The following is a 15,673-nucleotide window of genomic DNA, read 5'->3' as shown; positions in this document are numbered from 1 at the left end:
CTAACCCTAATCTACAAAGCTCTCCACAATCTCTCTCCCCGGTACATATCATCACTCATTTCCAGATACAAACCCAATCGCAATCTCAGATCTGCACACGATCTTCTGTTCTCCTCCTCTAGAATCACCTCCTCACATTCCCGCTTACAAGATTTTGCACGCGCTTCACCCCTTCTCTGGAATCCCCTCCCACAACACATCCGTCACTCGCCAACCTTTGTTACTTTTAAACGTTCTCTAAAAACTCATTTGTTCCGACAAGCATATGCGCTACCCTAGGCCACTTCCCTTTGTCCTAAGACCAAATTGCACTCCTACTAGGTATCCTAAAACACACTGCCTTTATATATTTTATCGTATACTACCCCTCCTCTTGTCCCCCCCCCCCCATTCCCTTTAGATTGTAAGCTCGCAAGGGCAGGGCTCTCTCCCCCTTTTGTGTCTTGGAAATCATTATACATTTTATTCATCATGTTACTTTTATCACTGTCATTACCACTTCTGTATTTTGTACTCTGTCTGCTGTATCATTTTTTGTATTTTGTCACTAATTATGTATCTTGCATATTAGTGTACACCATGGTCTGTATTATGTACCCCATGTTTGTTTCTTACTTTGTACAGTGCCACGGAATATGTTGGCGCTTTATAAATCAATAATAAGAATAATAATACTAATAATATGAGAAGGTATAAAACAGTGTCAACCAACCCTAAAGATGAAACTATTAAATAGTGCAATTAACCGTTATGTTCCTAGCATAGTAGAAGGCTATAATGAATACTGAGCGCCATTAAGAACTCGTTCCCGCCCAAATTTGAATGGTATACGAACCAGTCTCTACTCCCTAAGGGAAATTGTGCAGCATTAAAAACATAACGTACAGAAAGGTAAAATTGCAGAAAACATAGATGGTGTCCGTCCGGAGGAAAGTGGGACCGTGATGAGGTTAGATAAGGTTTCCCCCACCCGCAGGATAGTGGTAAGGTGTCAGTGTGCGGGGGTACTAACAAGATAAAGCAAGGTGATGAGGATAGATAAGGTTCCCCCCACCCAAAGGATAGTGATAAGGTGTCGGTGTGCGGGGGTACTAACCAAATAAAACCAAGTGTAGGTGAACCATTAACTCAGTACTCACGGTCGGATTCCCAGTAGTGATGTTAGATCAGATTAAGGTTGAACTTGCAGATTCGGAATGGCCTCAACCCAAGTGAAGACTTCTGCAGCTTTTTCAAAGAAGTGCACTTCTTCCTTATATACCACCCTCAGCTTCGCAGGAAAAATAATGGAATACTTAATATTGTATTCTCGTAGCTTAGCCTTGGCTTTAACAAAGGATTGTCGCATCTTCTGGACGTTGCTCGAGTAGTCAGGGAACAGTATAATTTGAACGTTATCCACAATGAGATCTTCCTTCTGACAAGCCGCCATTAGCAGGGCATCTCGATCTTTGTAATTCAACAGGCGGAAAATCACAGCACGTGGTGGTGCTCCGGGTGGTCCACGTTTGCTGGGCATTCTGTGAGCACGTTCGATGGCAAAAAATGGCGAAAATGTAGTTTCAGGGAAGAGGTGCCGTAGAAGCCCTTCAATATAGGAAGGAATGTCTTTGTCCTCCTTACCCTCCGGAAGGCCAACGAGTCTCAAATTGTTTCGGCGGTTCCTATTTTCCGCATCTTCAGCCCTATCTTCAAGGGCCTTGATGCGTGATTTCATATCAGGAATAGCCGCTTGATGTTCTCCTACCCGGTCTTCGGTGTCGGATGTACGACGCTCAACCTCAGTAATCCTTTCGCAAATTTTTGCCATGTCCTGTCTGAGGAGGCCCAGGTCAGCGTCTAGATGATCTATTTTGGCTGTCACCGCAGTTTGGGAGGCTCTGATCGCACCCATGATGTTTTCCACGAATGCTGGGAAAACTTCCCCCTCATCCTCTTCTGCATCGAGTGCAGGGTCTGGATCCTGTTGGAGTTTAGATTTGCCGACACTTGGTGTGGCAGGGGGTTGTTCTGGCGGCTTGTTTTTCTCGCCCTTTTTAGCTCTTTGGGCTATGGGACAGCCGTAGGGAGAGAAACGTGGAGAAGAAGGTCTGTGGCGGGAAGGGCCCGGTCCCGAGTCCCAGTCTGCGGGAAGAGGGTCCGCGATCTCCGCTTCACCCGTCGGAGGGTCACACCAGTCAGCCAGATTCCTGCCTAACGTATACGCAGTAGTGTTAGAAGATTTTGGCAGTGGTAAACCACTAATTAGCGCAATTTTAGATAAAATAGAAGATAGGGGCAGCGGAGCTCCGAGCCGCACGTCTTATTCAGTCAGGCATCAGGCCACGCCCCCGATTTTGCATACTTACTATGCAAAATCGATGGCTGTATCCATCGAAACACGATCGAACATGTTGGAAATAATCGAATTGATTGAATCGATCCCGCGAATCGCGCGGGAAATCGCAAAGTGTGTTTTCAGCATGAGAGTCAGTAACAGGATAGGGAGTATCACCCGGCATCAATGACACCCGGCGTATAAGACGACCCCTGACTATTCAGATGATTTTCAAGGGTTAAAAAGTAGTCTTATACACCACAATACACTGTGGTCCTAAGACCGTATATCCATGTTTGTTTCTAGTGGTGCTCAAATACCCCTTTTTAAAATTCGAGTTTGGTCGAATTCGAATAGTAAATTATTCGAGGTCAGTCGAATATTCGAGTCGAATAATTTTTACTATTCGATTCGACCTCGGACTTCGAGCTGACTATTCGAGTCGGTATTCGAGCTCATTATTCGAGCTGACTATTCGAATTGGCCTTAAATAGCTTCCAACACTTGTTTTGAGGGTGAATGATGCAAGAAACATCTTTTTTTCCAAGTAACAACAGCAAGTGATTATGTGGGGATGTTCCTTTAAAAAAAAAAAGGTGGAAAGAGAAGTTGTGTCCAGAATTTTGTTCAGTACTGTATATACTTCTTCTTCTTCTTCTTCTTCTTTATCTTCTATATCTTCTTCTTCTATATCTTCTTCTATATCTTCTTCTTCTTCTTCTATATTGTCTTCTTCTTTTTCTTCTTCTTCATCTTCTTCTTCTTCATCTTCTAATCTTCATCTTCTTCTTCTTCTTCATCTTCTTCATCTTCTTCTTCTTCATCTTCTTCATCTTCTTCTTCTTCATCTTCTTCATCTTCTTCTTCTTCTTCATCTTCTTCTTCTTCTTCTTCATCTTCTTCTTCATCTTCTTCATCTTCTTCTTCTTCATCTTCTTCTTCTTCTTCCTCTTCTTCATCTTCTTCTTCTTCATCTTCTTCTTCTTCTTCCTCTTCTTCTTCTTCTTCATCTTCTTCATCTTCTTCATCTTCTTCATCTTCTTCTTCTTCTTCATCTTCTTCTTCTTCATCATCATCTTCTTCTTCATCTTCTTCTTCATCTTCTTCATCTTCTTCTTCATCTTCTTCATCTTCTTCATCTTCTTCTTCTTCTTCTTCTTCCTCTTCTTCTTCTTCTCCTTCTTTTTCTATATCGTCTTCTTCTTCTTCACTTATTTTTCTTTCCATTTTTTTTTTAAAGAAATGCAGCTATTTTTGAGCGTAACAAATAGCTGGTGGGCGCACGCATGTTGGAAGCGCCATTGTATGTGCTCCCTGGCAGTGGAAACACACAGACAGCAGGAGGTAAATTCAGCAGCAGGAGAAGGAGGATGAGTGTGTGGCAGCAGGCAGTCAATGAGGCAGGCAGCTTGACATAATAGCCCTGGTACCTAGCGTTGATACCAGGGCTGTAAATAAACACAACAGGAGGTCCCAGACAGCGGTCGTGCAGCCCACATCGTGTCCAATACACAACTGGGACAACACAGTTTTCAACCCGGGCACCTCAGAAAAATTAAACCTTTTTTTTTGTAATGGTTTTTTGGTTTTGGTTTTACAACCAATTACACAGATATAGCTATTTTTTGACGTAATAGCTGGTGGCAGAGTGGCAGCAGAAGGTAAATCTGTGTACCCTGGCAGTGGGAAACACAGACAGACAGCAGCAGCAGCAGGAGGAGGAATGGAGGAGGAGCAGTGTGAGTGTGGCAGCAGGTAGGCAGCGTGACATAATAGCCCTGGTACCTAGCGGTGATACCAGGGCTGTAAATAAACACAACAGGAGGTCCCAGACAGCGGTCGTGCAGCCCACATCGTGTCCAATACACAACCGGGACAACACAGTTTTCAACCCGGGCACCTCAGAAAAATTAAACCTTTTTTTTTGTAATGGTTTTGTAGTGTTGGTTTTACAACCAATTACACAGATATAGCTATTTTTTGACGTAATAGCTGGTGGCAGAGTGGCAGCAGAAGGTAAATCTGTGTACCCTGGCAGTGGGAAACACAGACAGACAGCAGCAGCAGGAGGAGGAATGGAGGAGGAGCAGTGTGAGTGTGGCAGCAGGTAGGCAGCGTGACATAATAGCCCTGGTACCTAGCGGTGATACCAGGGCTGTAAATAAACACAACAGGAGGTCCCAGACAGCGGTCGTGCAGCCCACATCGTGTCCAATACACAACTGGGACAACACAGTTTTCAACCCGGGCACCTCAGAAAAATTAAACCTTTTTTTTTGTAATGGTTTTTTGGTTTTGGTTTTACAACCAATTACACAGATATAGCTATTTTTTGACGTAATAGCTGGTGGCAGAGTGGCAGCAGAAGGTAAATCTGTGTACCCTGGCAGTGGGAAACACAGACAGACAGCAGCAGCAGCAGGAGGAGGAATGGAGGAGGAGCAGTGTGAGTGTGGCAGCAGGTAGGCAGCGTGACATAATAGCCCTGGTACCTAGCGGTGATACCAGGGCTGTAAATAAACACAACAGGAGGTCCCAGACAGCGGTCGTGCAGCCCACATCGTGTCCAATACACAACTGGGACAACACAGTTTTCAACCCGGGCACCTCAGAAAAATTAAACCTTTTTTTTGTAATGGTTTTTTGGTTTTGGTTTTACAACCAATTACACAGATATAGCTATTTTTTGACGTAATAGCTGGTGGCAGAGTGGCAGCAGAAGGTAAATCTGTGTACCCTGGCAGTGGGAAACACAGACAGACAGCAGAAGGGCAGTACACAGCAGCCCACTGTAGGTGTAAAATGTGTGGCTGCAGGCGACGTAATAGTCAAAGTGAACCAGGCTGGCTTAGTGAGCAGGAGCCAGGAGGTGGTAAAGGGTGGTAAGGCACATTAACGATGGTTCTTAGCCAGTTCATGTCCCCCTCTCGCAGACAACAGGGGCCAGGAACTCGCCTTCCACCCACGCCTGGTTCATCTTCAGAAACGTCAGTCTGTCCACAGACTTGTGAGACAGACGTGAGCGTTTCTCGGTGACCACGCCACCAGCTGCACTGAAGCAGCGCTCAGACAGCACGCTGGAAGGGGGGCAGGACAGCACTTCCAGGGCGTACTGCGCCAGCTCGCTCCAGATCTCCAGGCGCTTGACCCAATACTCCATGGGATCAACAGGGGCATCGCTGTCAAGCCCGCTGTAGGACCCCATGTAGTCAGCCACCATGCGGGTCAGGCGCTGGCTGTGACCGGAGGAGGATGCTGCTGCATGCACCTCCTCTCTAGTCACTGCTGCCGGAGCCTCTACAGTCCTGTAGAGCTCATGGCTGAGAGACAGCAGGTCTGTGGGGCGCTTGCTGCTGGATGCAGGCACCTGCTGCTGCCTCTGTGCTGGCTGCTGGACAGTGGGGGTGGAAGGCTGGGGGAAGGCTTCCTCCAAGCGCTCAACAAGGGCCTGCTGCAAGCTCCTTATTTGTTGCGCTGGGTCTCCTCCTGCAGGCGGCAGGAACTGGCTCAACTTCCCCTTGAGGCGTGGGTCCAACATCATGCTGATCCAGATGTCCTCCCTCTGCTTCATCTGGATCACCCTGGGGTCTCTGCGCAGGCACGTCAGCATGTGCGCTGCCATTGGGAAGAGGCGGTCCACGTCTGCTGGCACATCGACGGCAGTGCTGCTGTCCTCATCCTCCTCCTCTGCCTCGTCAGCCTCATCCTCTCTCCACCCCCGCACCAACTCAGCTGCACTGTGCTGCTCCCCCTCATCAGCAGCAAGGTCAGGGACCTCCACCAAGTCCTCCTCCTCCTCCCCCTCAGAGGTGGACTGTGCAGCTGCTTGCCGCTCCTGCTGGTCCAAGGCTGCCGCTCCCTGTTCCAGCAAAGCATCGAGGGCCCTGTTCAGCAGACAAACCAGGGGCACCCACTCGCAGACCATAGCATGGTCCCTGCTCACCATGTTAGTGGCCTGCAGAAAGGGAGCCAGCACTAAGCACACCTGCTGCATGTGCCTCCAGTCATCATCGGGGACGATGGACGGGATGTTGCTGGTCTTGTCCCTTCTCTGAGCGGCGGAAACAGTGGCCAGGGCAAGGTACTGTTTGACAGCGCGCTTCTGTTCAACCAGACGCTCCAACATCGCCAGGGTGGAGTTCCAGCGAGTCGGAACGTCAAGGATCAGCCGATGGCGTGGCAGATCCAGCTCCTTTTGCACGTCTTCCAGGCTCGCACAGGCTGCAGCCGAGCGCCGGAAGTGACGCACAACGTTCCTTGCCGTTTCCAGCAGTTCGCCCATCCCCTGGTAGGTGCGCAAGAACTTCTGCACCACCAGGTTCAGCACGTGGGCAAGACAGGGGATGTGGGTCAGGTTTCCCCTGTCTATTGCGGCAACCAGATTGGCCCCATTGTCGGCCACCACCTCTCCGACTCTGAGGCCTCTGGGGGTCAGCCAAATCCTCTCCTGCTCCTGGAGTTTGGCCAACACATGGGTTGCCGTCAGCTTGGTCTTCCCAAGGCTGACCAAGTGCAGCAGCGCTTGGCAGTGGCGGGCCTTCACGCTGCTGCTGAGGCGGGGGGTTTGGCCAGGTGTGCCGGAGGATGGCAGAGGATCGGAGGAACCTGCTGCAGTTCCCCTGACCCTGCGGGGTGGCACCACCCACTGTGTTGCTGCTGCTGCTGTGCCCGCTGCTGCTCTCCCATCCTCACCCCCTTCCACCAAGCTGACCCAGTGGACAGTGAAGGACAGGTAGCGGCCTGTCCCGAAGCGGCTGCTCCAGGAGTCCATGGTGACGTGGACCCTTTCACCAACCGCGTGCTCCAGCCCTCGCTCCACATTGGCCATCACAAAGCGGTGCAGTGCAGGAATGGCCTTGCGGGAGAAAAAGTGTCTGCTGGGGAGCTGCCAGTCTGGGGCTGCGCAAGCAAGCAGCGCACGAATGTCGCTCCCCTCCTGCACGAGCGTGTACGGCAGGAGTTGGGAGCACATGGCCCGTGCCAGCAAGCCGTTCAGCTGCCGCACGCGACGACTGCTGGGAGGCAGAGCCCTAACCACCCCCTGGAAGGACTCGCTCAAAAGGCTCTGGCGTGGCCTTTTGCTGGCACGGGAATCAGCAGACACAGCGGAGGAGGCCACTGAGGACTGGCTGCCAGAACAGGCCTCAGTGTCGGCGGCAGGAGTTGCAGAGGGGGGAGGAGCAGTGCGTTTCCGCACTCCTGCTGGTGCTGCTGGAGGAGCAGGAGGGCGGGTGGCTGCTGTTGCTGCTGCTGCTGCTGCTGAAGGCTGTGCAGTGATGGGTGTGGTGCCACTGCCAGCACCAGATGCCTTCAGCCTCTGGAACTCCTCATGCTGGTGGAAATGTTTCGCAGCAAGGTGGTTGATGAGCGAGCTGGTGCTGAACTTTAAGGGGTCTGCACCTCTGCTCAACTTCCGCTGACAGTGGTTGCAAGTGGCGTACTTGCTGTACACAGTGGGCATGGTGAAATATCGCCAGATTGGTGACAGAAACATCCCCCTACGGCATGGAAGCGCTGCTGCCTGTCTCCCTGTGGTGGTTGGGGGGGGGGGGGGCTTGGGTGCGGCTGGTGGTGGTACTGGCAGATGCTGCTGCTGCTGCTGCTGAGCCTGAGACACCAGCAGGCTGTGGGACCTGCCTACTGCTGCCAATGCTCGCAATGATGCGCCTCCTTGCAAGGCCCACAAGCGCATCCTCCCCCTCCTCCTCAGAGCTGCTGAGGACGACATCCCCTGGAGGTGGTGGCACCCAGTCTCTGTCTGTCACCGGGTCATCATCATCCTCCCCCTCCTGAAACATGTCCTGCTGGGATGATGACCCCCCAAACTCCTCTCCTGATGCATGGATGGGCTGCTTGACTGTCGCCACAGTCTTGCTGTCCAATCCCTCATCCCCCAAAGTGCCCATCTCCTCCTCAAGATCGCCAACAACAGCAGACAATTTACTCATGATGCCTGGGGTCAAAAGACTGCTGAATGACAGGTCGGCGAGTGACGGTGAACTGGCCTCCTCCCCAGACCCTGCTGGGCGGCTGCTGCGAACAGGGGTGGTGGTGGTGAGGGTGGAGGCCTCGGATGCAGAGCTGATGGCGGGCTGCTCATCCTCCGTCATGAGTTGCACCACAGTGTCTGCATGCTTTTCCTCAATGGGACGTTTCCGACCCGGCTGGAGGAAAATCGGAGCAGGTGCTACACGCTGCTGCTGCTGTGTCTCTGCAGCGTGAGTTGCAGATGCTCCTGCTGGGCGGCGCCCAAGGCGTCCACGGCCAGTGGCTATGGGAGGAATGTTAGCCACTGACGCTGCTGCTGCGGAACTGTGCATGGTGGCGCGGCCGCGGCCTGCCACAATGCTGCTCCCTCTCCTCCTGATTCCCTTGCTGCCCTTCCCCTTGCCCAAACCGCGCTGGCTGCCACTTCCAGACATCTTCGATGTTTTGGGCGTATAGACAAAAGTTTTTTAAAAGGGCGGGTGAAAAGTGGGGTACTTTAATGGAGTGGGTTGGTGGGTGAGGTGACTGAGTGAGTGTCCCTAGTACAGTAAGTAAGTAGTAACAGTCAGGAAGTACAACTAGCAGTTACAATAATCAGTAGTAATCACAAGTAAATTTAGTGTGTGTACACTACAGACAGTGAGTGCACGCACGCGCAAACACGCGCAGGAGCTAGCCTATGAACAGTGACTGAGTGAGTGTCCCTAGTACAGTAAGTAAGTAAGTAGTAACAGTCAGTAAGTACAACTAACTAATTACAATAATCAATCAGTTATCAGAAGGAAATAGAGTGTGTGTAGTGTGTGTACACAGACAGTGAGTGCACACACGCAGGAGCTAGTAGCCTATGAACAGTGACTGAGTGTCCTAGACTCCTAGTACAGTAAGAGTAAGTAGTAACAGTAAGTACAACTAACTAATTACAATAATCAATCAGTTATCAGAAGGAAATAGAGTGTGTGACTGTGTGTAGTGTGTGTACACAGACAGTGAGTGCACACACGCAGGAGCTAGTAGCCTATGAACAGTGACTGAGTGTCCTAGACTCCTAGTACAGTAAGAGTAAGTAGTAACAGTAAGTACAAACAACTAACTAATTACAATAATCAATCAGTTATCAGAAGGAAATAGAGTGTGTGTAGTGTGTGTACACAGACAGTGAGTGCACACACGCAGGAGCTAGTAGACTATGAACAGTGACTGAGTGTCCTAGACTCCTAGTACAGTAAGAGTAAGTAGTAACAGTAAGTACAACTAACTAATTACAATAAGCAATCAGTAATCAGAAGGAAATAGAGTGTGTGTAGTGTGTGTACACAGACAGTGAGTGCACACACGCAGGAGCTAGTAGCCTATGAACAGTGACTGAGTGTCCTAGACTCCTAGTACAGTAAGAGTAAGTAGTAACAGTAAGTACAACTAACTAATTACAATAAGCAATCAGTTATCAGAAGGAAATAGAGTGTGTGTAGTGTGTGTACATAGACAGTGAGTGCACACACGCAGGAGCTAGTAGACTATGAACAGTGACTGAGTGTCCTAGACTCCTAGTACAGTAAGAGTAAGTAGTAACAGTAAGTACAACTAACTAATTACAATAAGCAATCAGTTATCAGAAGGAAATAGAGTGTGTGTAGTGTGTGTACACAGACAGTGAGTGCACACACGCAGGAGCTAGTAGCCTATGAACAGTGACTGAGTGTCCTAGACTCCTAGTACAGTAAGAGTAAGTAGTAACAGTAAGTACAACTAACTAATTACAATAAGCAATCAGTTATCAGAAGGAAATAGAGTGTGTGTAGTGTGTGTACACAGACAGTGAGTGCACACACGCAGGAGCTAGTAGCCTATGAACAGTGACTGAGTGTCCTAGACTCCTAGTACAGTAAGAGTAAGTAGTAACAGTAAGTACAAACAACTAACTAATTACAATAATCAATAAGTTATCAGAAGGAAATAGAGTGTGTGTAGTGTGTGTACACAGACAGTGAGTGCACACACGCAGGAGCTAGTAGACTATGAACAGTGACTGAGTGTCCTAGACTCCTAGTACAGTAAGTAGTAACAGTAAGTACAACTAACTAATTACAATAATCAATTACAATAATCAATCAGTTATCAGAAGGAAATAGAGTGTGTGTAGTGTGTACACAGAAAGTGAGTGCACACACGCAGGAGCAGCTAGTAGCCTATGAACAGTGACAGTGAGTGTCCTAGTACAGTTACAGTATATAACTACAATACTAATACAATCAGTAGTAAAGGACAGCAGAAATACTGGTATAGAATAGAGAGAAATAAACAGAGGACAGGAGGACAGCTGCCCACACAGGCAAGGCCCTGAGGCCTAAAGCTGTAAGCCTGCAGCAGCTGGCCTGTCTCTATGTAACACAAAAGCTACTAACTAAAATACAATGTCTAACTAACTAACAACAATATAGGTGTGTATAGGAGGTGTATGTGAGCAAAAACGCTAGGTAAATGACCACAATAGAGCTCTTGCTAAGCCAAAGCACAAAGGAGCAACTCTCTCTCTGTACAAGTCTCAGGCAAGCACGGAGAAACCTAACATGGCGGCCGCTATTTATAGGGTAGGGGCTGGCCAGGGTCCCCCTCTGTGATTGGCTGCCGTCAGAGGGCCTGGGAGCCCTCTGATTGGCTCTAAGGACATCAATCTGGGCTATGACGCTATTCGAGCTCGGTACCGAACTCGAATAGCGCCGTTTTGCTCGAATAGCTCGAATAGTGAATGGGCTATTCGAGTGTACTCGAATAGCCCATTCGAAGAGCTACAGCTATTCGGAGCTCGAATACCGAGCTCGAATAGCTGGAAAAGAGCTCAAATATTCGAGCTACTCGAATATTCGAGCTCTGCTGAGCACCACTGTTTGTTTCTATTCTGCACAGAGCTACAGAAGATCATAGCACTACTGAAGCAGGCAAAAAGGGCGCAGGAGCCCTTACAGAAAAAAATGGTGCCGCCAAAGGTGCCTATAATAAAAACCACATTTAGCGGCATTAGGGGGAAATTTGGGTGCATGGCGGCGGCCGTTAGTGCCCAATTTTACCATTTTTTAAGCAAATAAGCGACTATGAATGTAAAATTGGGCGCCCTGAGGTGCCCAATTAGCAGCAAGAGGGGACATTTTTTCCCACACAGGCTTGTGGAAAAAAAAATGTCCTGCATATTGCGGCATTGCATAACGGCGCATTTTAGGCACCACTGGGGGGAAGGTTGTTATGGTTAGGCACCACCTGGGGGGGAGGGGTTAGAGTAAGCACCATTGGTTGGGGGTTGGGCACCACTGGGGGGGGCAGAGGCGTAGGGACCGGGGTCGCAGCAGTCGCCTTGGCGACCAGGCCTGGCTCCTGAAGAGGCGGAGAGGGGCCCTGGGGGCCCATGTTCATTTGGAGGGCCGTGCGGCCCATGCGCGCTATTGGGAGGGGGCGCTGTAATGGAAGGCGGGAGCCGCAGCCGCGGGGAAGGCAGCCCGACCTCTCCCTCCCTTCCTCTCCCCGCCCCCCCCCCCCGTCAGATGCAGAGTAAGCGTGCACGGAAGCGCTGTAGGCAGAACTCACCTCCCTGGTTCCACTCGCCGCTGATCTCCACTCTGCATAGATGCTGTTACACACGCTGCTTCCGGCTAAACAGGAAGCAGCGTGTGTAACAGCATCTATGCAGAGCGGGAGGAGACCAGCGGCGATTGGAACCAGGGACGGAGGTGAGTTCTGCCTACAGCGCTTCCGTGCGCGCTCACTCTGCATCTGAGGGGGGGGGGGGGGGGCGGGAAGAGGAAGGGAGGGAGAGGTCGGGCTGCCCTCCCCGCGGCTCCGGCTCCCCCCTCCATTATGTGGGGGCAAAGCGGGGGCAGCTACCTACCTAATCTTTCCTGGGGGGGCAGCTACCTACCTAATCTTTCCTGGGGGGGCAGCTACCTACCTAATCTATCCTGGGGGGGCAGCTACCTAATCTATCCTGGGGGGGCAGCTACCTAATCTATCCTGGGGGGCAGCTACCTAATCTATCCTGGGGGGGCAGCTACCTAATCTATCCTGGGGGGGGCAGCTACCTAATCTATCCTGGAGGGGGCAGCTACCTAATCTATCCTGGGGGGGGCAGCTACCTAATCTATCCTGGGGGGCAGCTACCTAATCTATCCTGGGGGGGGGGCAGCTACCTAATCTATCCTGGGGGGGGCAGCTACCTAATCTATCCTGGGGGGCAGCTACCTAATCTATCCTGGGGGGCAGCTACCTAATCTAACCTATACTGGGGGGCACCTACCTAATCTAACCTATACTGGGGGGGCACCTACCTATCTAACCTATACTGGGGGGCAGCTACCTAATCTAACCTATACTGGGGGGCAGCTACCTAATCTAACCTATACTGGGGGGCACCTACCTCATCTAACCTTATACTGGGGGGCACCTACCTCATCTAACCTTATACTGGGGGGCACCTACCTCATCTAACCTATACTGGGGGCAGCTACCTAATATAACCTATACTGGGGGGCACCTACCTATCTAACCTATACTGGGGGGCACCTACCTATCTAACCTATACTGGGTGGCACCTACCTATCTAACCTATACTGGGGGCACTTACTTATCTAACCTGTATTGGGGGCACCTAGCTAGCCTATACAGGTGGCAACTATACTGGCTACCTATATTGGAGGCACCTACCTAACTAACCTATACTGGGGGCACCTACCTATCTAACCTATGCTGGGGGCAACTATTCTGGCTACCTATATTAGAGGCACCCACCTAGCTAACCTGTACTGGGGGCACCTGTCTAACTTATCTAACTTATACCGGTGGCGCCTGCCTATCTAACCTATACTGGGGGCAACTATACTGGCTACCTATGCTGGAGGCACCTACCTGGCTAACCTATACCGGGGGCAACTATACTGGCTTACCTATGCCTGGCTACCTATACTGGGGGGACCTATAGCTGGCTATAGGGATTCGGATATGTGTGTGCGTCGGGTGTTGCCGGGGGAGGGGGGCTGTTGTTGCCGGGGGGGTGTGTTGTTGCGGAGGGGGCACATCCAGATTCCGCATCGGGGGCCAGAGGTTTGTAGCTACGCCACTGCTTATAAAGCATCCACATTTTACAGTATACAATACAGGGAGTTCAGACTGCATAGTTTTAGAATTATGCTTCTAAATTAGGGATTGTACATTGTCTTTCTCTCTTTTCTATTGTTTTTTCTTGTTTGTTATTCTCTTCCTTTATGTTAAATATGGTCACTTCCTCTTTCTATTCTCACTCTCGGATTCATTACCCCTCCCTGGAGTTCTCTCTTCTCCATGTCAGCTGGGAGAATAGAAACTGAAAGCGCTGAATGGGAGGGCTTTAGAGCTCGTATATATACCAGTGGACGACATAACAGAAACTGCACATTACTGGAACAGAGGCTCAGGAAGACGCAAGAAATTACAGTGAGTTACAGTTCAGGGTTGAAGCTGAGAACAAGAAAACAGAGTGAGCAGACACCGAACGCAGCCTGAAATGTAAGCTAACAGATGCATGCTGCATGTAATGTAATTGTTGAGGTTGTTTTTTAGTTGTCTGTAACCAATGTAATCACCATGACTCAGGAAGACAGATACTGACTGGGATGCATAGCCAATCCGAGGCTTGGTAAAATACATAGGGCCTTGTATAGCAAAGTGTCTGAAATGTCTGTATTTACTAGTTACCAGCAGCAAGTTACACTAAAAACTGTCATTTGCAACTCTACTGATCCTATTGTTTTTGGATGCCTACCTTCCCAATCCATACTGTATGTCGTTTTTAAAGGTACTCATGTGTCATCATTGCATCATGTCAATCATTTTAGATAGGTTTGATGCAATTAATGTTTGCATGTCTGCACTAAGCATATTACAGGGCCAGAATTAGGTCACCTATGATTACCTGTGTACTTCTGCTCAGTGTAGTTGACTACGCCTTGGAATGCATTCTTTTGTTACTAAGACCCTGACTTTTAACCACTTGCCGACCGCACGCTTATACCGTGCGCCGGCAAAGTGGCAGCTGCAGGACCAGCGACGCAGTATTGCGTCGCCAGCTGCAGGCTGATTAATCAGCGAGCGGCTGCTTCCTGTCAATTCACGGCGGGGGGCTCCGTGAATAGCCTGCGGGCCGCCGATGGCGGCTCGCAGGCTAAATGTAACCGCTTTGTTTACATTGTACGGCGCTGCTGCGCAGCAGCGCCGTAAGGCAGATCGGCGATCCTCGGCCAATCAGCGGCCGGGGATCGCCGCCATGTGACAGGAGACAGCCTGTCACTGGCTGCACAGGACGGATAGCGTCCTGTGCAGCCCGGTTCACCAGGGGGGGGCAGGTAGGAGAGGGAGGGGGAGGATTTCGCCGCAGAGGGGGGCTTTGAGGTGCCCCCCCCCCCGCAACACCCGGCAGGCAGGAGCGATCAGACCCCCCCAGCACATCATCCCCCTAGTGGGGAAAAAAGGGGGGCGATCTGGTCGCTCTGCCTGCACCCTGATCTGTGCTGGGGACTGCAGAGCGCACCCAGCACAGATCAGCTAAAACAGCGCTGGTCCTTAAGGGTGGGTAAAGGGTGGGTCCTCAAGTGGTTAACTTAGCTGTAGGGATAGCAGTGGTGCCGGAATGATTGCTCTATGTGAATGCATTTGTTTGAACATTTGCATGTGAGTATCCAAAGGGTTAACTGTTTTTTGTAGTTTTTTTGGCCACACTCCCTTTAGCACCTCAATAATAACTTTTTTTTAATGTTCTAAGGCTCAACACACACCATACAATCTTGGTTGTTCAATCTTACCACTTTCATGTAGTATAAGAGCTTATCCAATCAATCATTCAAGGTATTTTCAATCTGTTGGCTCTTATACTACATAGATTTGGTAAATCTGTACAACCAAGATTGTATGGTGTGTGTTGAGCTTAACTTGTGGGAATGTGCCTGGATAAATGTATCTTTTTCTTGTAACTGACCCTTGTGGCCAGGGTTTAATCTGGTTGCACTCCCTAATGACCTTAATATATTTCGTTAGCTCCCTTGTGAGTTTAGTTTGATGCACTATCTGTCCCAGGAGAGGACGTCAGGATGTGTGCTCCTAATCTTTTAGGTATGTATGATGCAATGAATGTTTGCATGTCTTCATTATGCATGTTACAGGTCCAAAGTTAGGACACCTACGATTACCTGGGTACTTCTATGCAGTGTAGGTGACTACGCAAGGGAATGAATGCTTTTGTAACTAAGCTTTAACTTAGCTGTAGGTATAACAGTGGTGCCTGGATGATTGATCTATGTGAATGCATTTGTTTGAACATGCATGTGAGTGTGCAAAGGGTTAACTGTTTTT

The 15,673-nt window shown here is 49.8% G+C and overlaps 1 protein-coding gene across 1 annotated transcript in view; it reads left to right on the top strand.

Moving 5' to 3' along the window:
• The first annotated feature begins 13,737 nt into the window (after positions 1-13,737).
• ZNFX1 (zinc finger NFX1-type containing 1) overlaps positions 13,738-15,673 on the top strand; it is a 56,770-nt gene continuing 54,834 nt past the window's right edge. The window contains exon 1 of the mRNA XM_068264328.1: positions 13,738-13,834. The gene's annotated coding sequence lies outside the window, so the exon portion shown is untranslated. The remainder of the gene's footprint in view (positions 13,835-15,673) is intronic.

This window comes from Hyperolius riggenbachi, chromosome 12 (assembly GCF_040937935.1).
Source record: "Hyperolius riggenbachi isolate aHypRig1 chromosome 12, aHypRig1.pri, whole genome shotgun sequence".
Taxonomy (NCBI): Eukaryota; Metazoa; Chordata; class Amphibia; order Anura; family Hyperoliidae; genus Hyperolius; species Hyperolius riggenbachi.
Note: the sequence above shows the minus strand (reverse complement) of the source record. Positions and strands in the feature narration are given on the sequence as shown.